Source organism: Lingula anatina, chromosome 2 (assembly GCF_051362555.1).
Source record: "Lingula anatina isolate TDL-2025a chromosome 2, LinAna3.0, whole genome shotgun sequence".
NCBI lineage: Eukaryota > Metazoa > Brachiopoda > Lingulata > Lingulida > Lingulidae > Lingula > Lingula anatina.
The window spans coordinates 31,839,117-31,850,702 of NC_141768.1; positions in this window are offsets into that span (position 1 = coordinate 31,839,117).

An 11,586-nucleotide genomic window follows, 5' to 3' on the forward strand; every position below is an offset into this window, starting at 1 on the left:
ACGGCTCATTTGCCGTATTAACTAAGGTTTGAAATGTCTTCACAGTGACAGAGAACATATTTTGGATTAGCAAGAAAGATTAAGAGGTTAAAAACGCGTGCGAGAGAGAGAGAGAGTGTGGGGACAGACAAGTTAAAAATAGGTTTAGTCGAGATATTAATAAAATCAAAAACCAAATTAATATTAAATATTAAATTCCACTCTGTCGTCTTATGTCGGATATCACTATTGGGGGAGATTATCATTATCAGCGTTCTGCTAAAGCCAGGCTACATTTTTCACGATGAAATCGAAATCAATTTGCCGTGTTTATTGCACCGTAAAAGTGTATATGGACAAGCACGTTCGGTACGGGCGCCGTACCATTTGTCCCACAAGACTGAGGTAAAGTAACGGACACCCCACGAGTAGGGACATATGGGCAATACATGGACACCATGTACGGGCATCGTATACGACAAATGTAACCTAGGATTAGATATCTGGTAAATTCTTAATATATTTGGTCGGGAATTATGCGTACAGTTTTTGAAATGTTTGTGGGCGCACCTGAGAGAAATTTCGGCCTTAATTTTTTTTTTATTGTTGTCAAAAACTGTTTGTGTTTGTATGTGTGTGTGTGTGTGTGTGTGTGTGTGGTGGGCAGTGAGTATTACTTGTAGGCTACATGTACAGCCTATGCAAATATACATTGCCTTCTATACTACTACTCTAAATACTGCTACTATAACTATCACAGTCGACGACTGCATCTTGTAGGCCTACTACTACATGCACTGCTACTACTACTTACACCGCCACAGTTAAGCTGAATCGAGTTTCCAGAAATTTCTTTTAGATGCTGTCGGACAACTTGAAAATATTTGTTCCCCGTGAGTTAGTAAGACTGTTGTAACGAACTGACCTTTTTGTGTCTCCCTTCCTTTCCCCTACATCCATCCCCGTTATCCTCCCCCTCCCCACCCAACTATATTCCCTGTCAGACATTCCAATCATTGCAATGCACGTACATGCTATCTCCCTCCTCTCCCCGTCCCAGGTGATGACTTCTCTAACACAATGGGGGCGATATCTGTGGAATCCGTCACAATCATGGTTGAGACAGCATCAGAATCAGCTGGAGTCTCGCTTGTATTGTTGTAAGGACAGTAGTAACCCCTACCAGGGCCACACAGAGCGTAAGAGAGTTACCTAAATGGACCCCCCTCCCTCGCCCTCGACACGGTAGGGTGATAAATTGGCAGCTTTAAAGCGAGAAGTAAAGTTCAGAAGAAATTGCGAAAGGTAGCAAAAGCCTTTGCAGAGTATTTACGTGTTAAAAGACCTCATAAAGTGAAGAGTTCCAGTTAAATGTACCGCTCAGTGCGAACAAGGTCTAAGTTATGTCTGACCATAGAATTATATCCTATATAATTCCCTGGTCTGACGTTATGTGATAGAGTGATACTAGGCGAGCACAGCTTCCGCGGACCCCCTCCCCCCCCCCCCCCTTCAAATAATCCTGGATCCGCCCCTGTGTTCTTCTTGAGGACTGACTACAGGAAAATTCAGAGGAAAATAAAGGGAGATAACACGTCAGGTTATTTGTACCTTAATTGGATCCGCCAGTGATGGTGATGAAAAGATAATAAAATAATAATTATTATAATTATTATTTCACTTAATGTTCCACTTTCTGAAGACAAAATCCGAATTCATTTTTTTTACCTTCATCTACATGTATAATGTGACAGGAGATCGCAGGGATATTCGACATCCTAGTGCTTACAGTAACGCAAAACCCGAATCCTTCTGGTATAATTCATGTTTGGCCACAGTGACTACATCAACATCAAAATAACAGAATATGCGCTTAATATTGAATTGCGAAATGTCTGTTTTGTAAGGAAGAGAAAATAAATTGGATAAAAACTGAGGCTGTCAGCATAATTAAAACCAGGGGTGAGAAACAACAGCGGTAAACCACTCCCTGCGCAGGTGTCCCGGCCAATTGCTCTAGATAATGCCTGGGATGTTTGTGAAGTTACTTCTTTAGAAATATGTATAAGTGAATGACAGTGATGTGATCATTTGTCTAATGTCATTATCCATAAACCGGTTTTGTAGCTGTACATTTTTTTAAAGTTTAAAGTCTCGCTCGTGCATTTCACTTCTAACGGAAAAAGAAATGAAATTCAGAACACAGATTGTTTTACACAACTAAGCATGTTGTATTTCCTCAACGATTTTTAGGTATCAGTACCCATAATCGGGTCCGTAGCCGAGTTGGGGGGGGGGGGGGGGGGGTCGGGAGGTTCGAAAGAAAATGTCTGGGGAAATGTCCTCTCTGTGTAAATTTGGTCTATTCTATAAATTTGCACAACAGCCCGAAATTCGATACAATTTACGTAGGTACACGCAGAGTTGCTTCAGTTTATTTTGTCTCATCACGAATAAAATGTTTTTATGACCGACATGGTTTTTTAAAAAGTCCTCTTTATATCTTCTGGGCCATAGGCTAGCTGAGGAAAATGCAAGGTGGAGCGGGAGTAAGCCTATATACAGTAACTACTCGCAAAAGATTGGAGGTTATTTGTACCGCTTTTTGTACACATGTAAACGCCGACTGGAAGAAAAATAAGACACTTTTTATAGACTGGAAAAAAGGAAAATACTTTTACTTTATAAAGATCCCCATTTTCTCCACATTTCTCTCCCCTTCCCAGAACGCGTTTTTCTTTTACTGTGTAACCTTTCATTTCTGTTTCTTCGGCGCTCACGTGGTTTGAATATCAATAGCACGAGGTCATCCTTCACTGGGTATAGACGTTCTGAATGTAATTTATTTGTAGCATTTTCAGTTGGAAAGAAAGATACAGAAATTTGGACTCCGAAATAGAAAATAAAAAAGCATGCTATTTACTTGCATTTTATCTACTTTTCCTGATTAGAATTCTTTACATCACCCATTTATAATGTACACCTTAGATCAAGTACAATTGTATAAGGAAAATTACCACAATTTTTTTAAAAATTTTATTATTCTTTAAATATATTGTTAATTCGAAAACACACACACACACACACACACACACACACACACACACACACACACACACACTGGGAGATCAAGATATATTATACTCTGCAAATTAAAAATGACAAACCACAAACTGATAATAAAACCAGGAGTTGGAGCAATATTGAAAAAAAAGATGTATTCTTTGCTATCATTTCATGACAAATTCAGTTATTTGCTGGAATGAAATAAAAATCAATAAGAGTAAAATTAACAGTTAAGATTTTTGGATAATTTATATATAGTACAAATTTTATGGTCAATTGAAAACCTGGGGCATTCAGCTATAAAATTATAGATAAGAGTTTTGATTTGTGTTTTATCACTACACTGTACACTGGGCTTCTCAAGTGCATTCACTATAGGTTTTTAACCTAGCTTAACATGGTGTTACAAGTTATTTATTAAATGATCTCAAGTTACCATTTACAATATACTTTTGGACTGAGTACAGTAAGTAAGTAGGGGGCTGATTGGTAAAATATTGTATAAACAATAGCTTAAATTTAACTTGAAACCAGTGCAAGTGCTGTCCGTGCAACTGTTTAAAAACATGTAATGTAATGTTGGCAATGATAAAAATACATTTCAAAAATAAGTATTATTAAATAAATATTGTAAAGTGTCAGAAGCATTTATACTTGAAATGTTCTGAAGCTAAGAAAAGTATGCCATTAACAATTTATAAAAAAACATTACTAAAACTGCATTCATTTAATACAAAAGAAAAATGCTTCCAATAATTGCGTCCTTCCATGTTTCCATTCACTATTTTGAGATTGTTCCAGAGAAATAAACTTAAAAACAACAGAACAGTGTTTCTAAACACTTAAATTACAAAAATGCTCAACAGAAGACTGCACTGCAGCTGATGAACTATCACCTAAATGGTGGTAAAAAATCAATCAATTTGAATAGGATGCCATCTACATCTTCACTACATTACCAATGTGTGTTAAATAGCGCACATTGCCTTTTCTTATTTTACCCAGGAAATGACAAAGAAAATAGCCATCAATATGTTCTTTTCAATGATTACTATTCCAAGTTTATTCATTACTGCAAAAAAGGCTTTGTAAAAGACTAAATTATGCAATATAAACAATAAACAAACTTTATGATCAAGAAATATATTGGTCTATATAGGTATCACATCATTTAGTGAACTGTTCATTGTTCATGTCATAGAGTCTAACTGCCCACATAAGATCACAAAAGATATGAAGAGCTGTACACTGTGGCCATCAAGATCACTCAGCTTCAAGTACACAGCTTCACACTTAAGTACAGATTTATATTTAAGAGTACACAAGGAAAAATTTTATTTCAACCAAAACCAGGCTGCATGAAAACTACCAACAGCTAATAAGTTGGATGCGTTTTTACAAATACATAATCTGCATTTCATTGGAGGAATATATATATATACAGGAATTAAGCGTATATCACTTCTGGTACTGTCTGGTACACTGTACCATGTATAATTCAGATGAAGAAATGCCATTAATAATTTTGTTCTCAGTTGAAAATGCCTACTACATAATGTTGATTTTAAACCAGTTGTAATTTTTTCACTGCACTCTATATTGACGGATTGCCTGTTAAGTAAGGTAGAGAGGATAACACGTGGCTTTGTTTGCTGGCTGTCCGGCTGGTGCTGCTGTCAGGTAGACTAGTATGACATTGGCTAGATCACAACACTTGGAGTCCAAATGAGAACAGGGGCAAAGGTGACTGCTTGGGGGGGGGGGGGGGGGTAAACTGATTTTAGTGAAATGTGAAACAACCAAGACTGCCAGCATCATGGCAGGACAAATGAAACTGCCAGAACATGGAAGGACAACCGATACTGCCAGAACATGGCAGGACAGCTGAGACTGCCAGATTCATGGCAGGACAGCTGAGATTGCCGGCATCATGTCAGGACAACCGAGACTGCCAGAACATGGTAGGACGACCCAGACTGCCAGCATCATGGCAGGACGATCCAGACTGCAAGCATCATGGCAGGACAACTCAGACTGCCAGCATCATGGCAGGACAACCGAGACTGCCAGCTTCATGGCAGGACAACTGAGACTGCCAGCATCATGGCAGGATGACCCAGACTGCCAGCATCATGGCAGGACAACTGAAACTGTCAGAACATGGCAGGACAACCCAGACTGCCAGCATCATGGCAGGACGGCCCAGACTGCCAGAACGTGGCAGGTTGACCCAGACTTCCAGCATCATGGCAGGACAACTGAAACTGCCAGCATCATGGCAAGTCAACCCAGACTGCCAGCATCATGGCAGGATGACCCAGACTGCCAGCATCATGGCAGGGCGACCGAGACTGCCAGCATTATGTCAGAACATTCGTGACTGCATGCTAGAACATGAAAGGACAACAGAGACTGCCAGCATCATGGCAGGACGGCCCAGACTGCCAGGACGTGGCAGGATGACCCAGACTTCCAGCATCATGGTAGGACGACTGAGGCTGCCAGCATCATGGCAAGACAACCGAGAATGCCACCATCATGGCAGTCTGGATCTGAAGCCTAGATTTTTCATGGAGCATGTATCCTATTTCCCGGAAACTCAGTAGTTGGGAGTCCCTGAAATTAGTAGAAGAAAATCACATAAAATTTGATTAAGCAATATGTAGATCAATACAGCATCTTATTTTGGCATTTATATGCAAAAATTTATTCAACTTTAAAATAATATGAACATTTTTCAATTGCGCACTATACAACGACGTCATTCTCGTTCTTTTATACCCTGTACATACTGTTTAACGTCAACGTACTTCTTTAGATTCATAAGATTAATGCGATATGAAAAGAGCATGCGGTAAAGGAAAACATTTGGCAGATGGACCATAATGTGCATAAAAATGACAGGATCGAAAAATACGTGTATTAAGTTGGCACGTATTCACTGGCCAAGCCAGGGTTTTCTGGGGTAGGGGGGCTAAGGAAAATAAAAACAGAAGGCAAGGACACATTAAAGGAATGACAACTGTTCGTATGAGATTCATATTTCTCAATAAAAAAAGTTAAAACTCATAGAAATATAACAGACTCAGTTTTACCAACAAAACAGTGATTATTGCAATTATTCTGTAATCCGTGCTTGCCAAAAAAACACATGGCTGTCTATACCTCCGTAACAATTTCTTAACAGATTATTACAAGAAAAGAACCTTTTTAGGAAAAAAGATGGACTAACTTTGAATGTCGGAATGGATTAGTTAAACATTGGTTATTATGGGTATGGGAAAATCGTTGTTTTCCCCAGGTAAATCCTTTCCTTGCCAAAACAACCAGTTGTTAAACCCTTAACAGTTATTTGTAGGGCATATTAATGAAAAACTAGCTGGACTTTGTCTTGTTTCATTCCACTCATCCACCCAGCCTGTTGTTTGTACAATGTTTCTACGGTCATAAGGACTAAAGTGTGAACTGCATCATTTGGGCAAACGTCGTCAACACAAAATAATCTTATATCATGTATATAAGACATATGCAACTTGATGTCATTTGTTGTGCTAAATGTTTGGCCTACATGTGGCAATTGTAGCAACGTACCCTGAACATCTGCCTTCTCCATCTTCTACTGACCTTGGTCCTATCTGAACATCCCTCACCTGATTTACATAATAATGTACAGGTCACCTGTTTTCCGTAAGCAAGCTTCGTTTAAAAATTTTTAGATTTGATAAAGTGTTATGGATCTCTAACCCGATAGGGTGATTTAGGTTTTCTGGTATCATAATGGCAACAATAACATCTTATGAAGCATAATCCTTGATGTTAAATTATCAGGCTATGCAATCAGATTTCATTGATTAAATCTAAGATCTAATAAACGGATATATTAGATCTTAGATCGAATGAACGAGCTCTTAACATGTCACCTGCGAGGGATTGTGATAGAAAAGACAAGATGCATTTATTACCAGCGTGTATACAACGTTAAAAATTTAGAAACAGCGTTCAGTAGGGTCTAGCGTGAGTACAGTTAAGTTAACTGGAGCTGTCACAGCCAGGATTGACTAAACAGATGTGTTTTATTATATATATATATATATATATATATATATATATATATATATATATATATATATATATATATACTGAAATCAAAACTAACCTGGAAATGGAAAGTGTATTTAAAATCAAGGTTTAAACTAAAACCATCCAAAGTTCCTGCATTATATTTCTATGGATTTATTCATTATGAAACAATGCCACTGTCATACCGATATATAATGAATAAGTAAGAAAGTGCAAAATATCCTGGTATACATACCTTTTTTGATGATAAAGAAAGTGAGTGTACCAGTACCACGTATATAGAAACATTCATTTTAACATGAGCAGAGAGTACAAAAATATTACCGTCAATTGTAAAATGCACTAAGTATACAATCAAATTAGCAAAAAGTATATTGTCACTTTTCACCCATGTTAGTGTCTCTAATAAGACCTTACAAGGTGACACAGACACAAAATACGACATGAGACGATCAACATCTACTCCACCTTTGTCTTTTCTGTTTGTCAAAGTTGACCCTCCTCTCTGCAAGTCTGCATTATAGGAGATAGAAGATACATGTACCTGGCAGGGTCAAAAATTGATTTTCAGTAGATTTTCACGGATATAAACGTCACTGACAACGTTTGATGACTGAATCATTCATCAATTTTAAAATCATACTTCTTGTACTTCTAGATATTCTTTACAAACATTTGTACGACAAAAGTATGTATTTCTTACATAGGCAAACAAAGCCAGGACGGTCCGAGACTAGAGGCTTTGATTTGGCACTCGCTCTGATTTTATCTTTGAAAACTGTCCGGTAGCTATGCACCTGCTTGATTGATTTCAATCAAAATATATCATAATTCCGTACTTTTTAACTCTATCTGTCCAAGCATAGTTTGAGCGTGCACCTATATTTGCAGCAGTCATATTCTCTAATTACTTCAAAATGAACACAATACCATTTCTTTTATACCCTGTGCACACTGTAACACACTACATGACTTTAGAGTCCCAAAAACACAGACGCTCTGATTACGTGCAGAAAAAGAGAAGAAAAATTATGTGACAGAGGGATTTCAATTACATAAGATTTGCAGAACCTAGGGAAAAAGAACAAAATAGTGACTGTATGTCTGTATCACTTGTATATTAAATCGGGGCTTAAGTAAGCTCAGTCTCTGTGTGTATTTTAAGGGCAAATTTGGGAAAAAGGAAGCCAAGGAATGAAGTTGCCTCGTACACAATTTTTGAGTGCACTTCTTTTGTTTTCGTACTAAAAGAGAGGAATGCCAAGACTCGCCTACCGCCCCCGGTTCCTCTGTTTAAACCCTTTTGACTTATCTGCTGACAAGCCGACTTTACTCGACCGGAGCTCAAAACTACGGAAGATTTTTTTACCTAATCTGGGTTATAGAAACAAGTTAAAGATGTTTCTCTATGATTGATTAGTTTTAAAAAATTACCGAGAGAGAAAAAACGCTTCATTTTTAGTGTCATTTGCGGTATGAAACATTTTAAAATATACTGCACGCAGAATATTAATTGCAAAAAGTATGCCAGGAAATCTATTACATTATACTGTAGTATGCGCCTTCGGGCAAAATCTTCATAGGATATGCTAGATAAGGCAAAGCAAAGATGATGTTGTAAATTCTGAATTAATTTGTTTTTACTTTAAAAAATAGAATAAAATTAATTAGATAAAAAAAGTATGTTTTCAAGTAAATATTCGATCAAATATTAATTCTTATACGGCGTAGCATCCATTTTTTATATAATGACAAGATCATTTTTTACCAATCCGATGAAATTCAGTATAAAATATTAAACGAACAACTTCAATAAATTAAACCAAGAATTTCAAGGCTTTGATTAAACCAGCCCGACTTATTCCACTATTAGTTATTAATTTTCACATGTTATTGAAATCTGGAGTTTTTTTTATACTTATGAAGTACTAGCAATATATGGCAGATAAAAGCTCGAAAGATTGTTAATGCATTGAATAAAATTGTTTTCAATTTTAATTTGGCAATTTTAATTGTGTAGTTTTTTTTAAAAACAACAGTTTTCACGCACGCTCATGTCAATATACAGCGACGGGCTACTTATTGCCCCAGCGCTTTATAAGGAAAGAGCCGCTACTGTTCAATTTTACCTGGCCACTAACATCATTATCTCGGCAATTTTTTTTTCTCCGTAGCTCAAAAAATGACAAGGTTTTACTTTTTATACCATTCGTTTTTTAAAAATGACCCAAAAAATATTCATTGGGTCTAAAAGAACATGAGTATGATTAAAGTAATATGTTCGGTTCGTATACAAACTTCCGATTTTGTACGAGCACCAAAGAAAGGATTATGGAGCAACAAATATCGTCAAGAAGGCTAAATCATGTATAGTCATTTTACATCATATCTAGAAAATAAAACAAAATTGACTGATTTTCAGTACAATTAAAAACGCCCGGGACTCTTTTACGTTGTTAAATTCCATATACTCTCTCGGTTGAAATAAAGAACCCGACGTTTTTTTAACGCGCTGCAAAAAATAAATAAATAAATAAATAAATAAATAAATAAATAAATAAATAAATAAATAAAATGTTCCCTACCTCCAGAATGTTACGACATGTTTTGTAATAAACAGGTATGAATCAAATTCAAACAAGCTAATTCAACTTTGATGGAAGCTGCCAAGCGCACACGACTATGAATGACAATTTTTACAAACGTCAAACACAATTACTACAGTCTTCTCTCCAAACATGTAAAACTCCAATATTTACATCCTTTGATTGACAAGATGCCAATCAAATTAATAGTTTTGGTAGTTGCTGTCAAGTAATAACAGCTTGATTGGCAGATTATATAAACAAACGTCAATTACAATCATTACACAGCGGATCACTATGGTCGACGAGCACGTTTAGTTCAAGCTTCCTACACCCTTTGATTGACAAGGTGCCAATCAAATTCAGTTAGTTTTGATAGTTGCTGTCAAGTAATAGCAGCTTGATTGGCAGGTTATATAAACAAACGTCAATCATCGCGCACTGTGATTTCTCTCGCTGTGGAACAGTGAGAACGCCGAAAGAAAGCGCTAAAATCTTAAGTTAGGATAGTACAAAATATTTCAAGAGAATATATATATACAACCTGTTTCCAAATCTAGTTCTCTTTCTGAACCCTTCAGCGTGTCTAATACGGCACTCTAGATTACAAACTATTTTGTAAAAAAAAAAAAAAAAAAAAAAAAAAAAAAAAAAAAAAAAAAAAGAATTTAGTAAAAGAAACCAATTTAAAAAACAGATTCAAGTAAAGAAATATGACATTTGACGTTATTCTGGAGGTAGCGCATGTGTCATTTCAAAATTAGTACGACTGAGTACCCCAGTATGTGCGTGGAAGAAGGAAGAATAAATCTTTTCGCATTATGTGTGGAATATTGACAGATTCTTTTACTATCAAAGTCTACTTTCTGCAAAATAATAAATAAAAAATAATTAAATAAAAAAAATAATAAAACGATACTAATTCATCTTCCTTAAAGGTGACATTCGTGTTGTGGTTGAGGTAAGTGGTTTAATTTTTACGTGGCTAAATGTAAGCAAGGACCTGTGATAATAAGTGGGTGGGAAACAAAAATATTACTGTAAACAAAACTATTACTGTGAGCAACTCTGTAGACTTTTTCATGCGCGTCGTCCATTCTTATTTCACAAACGAACTGCTACTTCGCTCTTGTCACTATTATGTTAGTTGATTTTACTGAAGTAAAGCGTGGATAAAACAGGCCCTCACAGTGCCGTTGTTTTTGCGAGTTCACCTGCTGGGGTTAAGTGGAGGGGCGAGGGCAGTGGCGGATCCAGGATTATTTGAAGGAAGGGGGAAGGGGGGTCTAGAACGACAGGCCTCGGATGCGAAGCCGTCCATCGCCCACTTGGTGTGGGGTTTGAGGCCTGCTCAACGGTTCCGACAATAATGGTATTTGGAGAGCAAACAGTGCCCTTTGGTAAGGTTTATAACTATGATAGCATGTCAAAAATTCTAATTTCAAGAGGGGAATATTGGTGTGATATATTTTTCAGAAACCGAAGTGGGGGGTGGGGGGGGGGGAGGGGGGGGTCCGAACCCCACCACATCTAAATCCGCCAATGTGAACTGTATTTCAGGGAATTATTTGCTACTTTTTGTCATTCATTTTCAGTTATGTGCTGTTGGTATTGTTGCACATACTCATCGTTTTTCCCCTTAATGGGGATATCCTCTTGATGGCATCCACAGTCATGGTGCTCATGTAACTCTTCTAAGGTCATTCATTTATCTAATTCTTGTTCCCACTTAATTTTCAAAGCAATAGCTGTGTTTTTAAAAATTAATAATCTTGCACTTTATTTTATCTATCATTTCAAATATTTTCATATGTCATTTAAATCAAAAAGGGCCTTGCTTATAGATACTTATAAAACGACTGTGAAGTCATAAAAC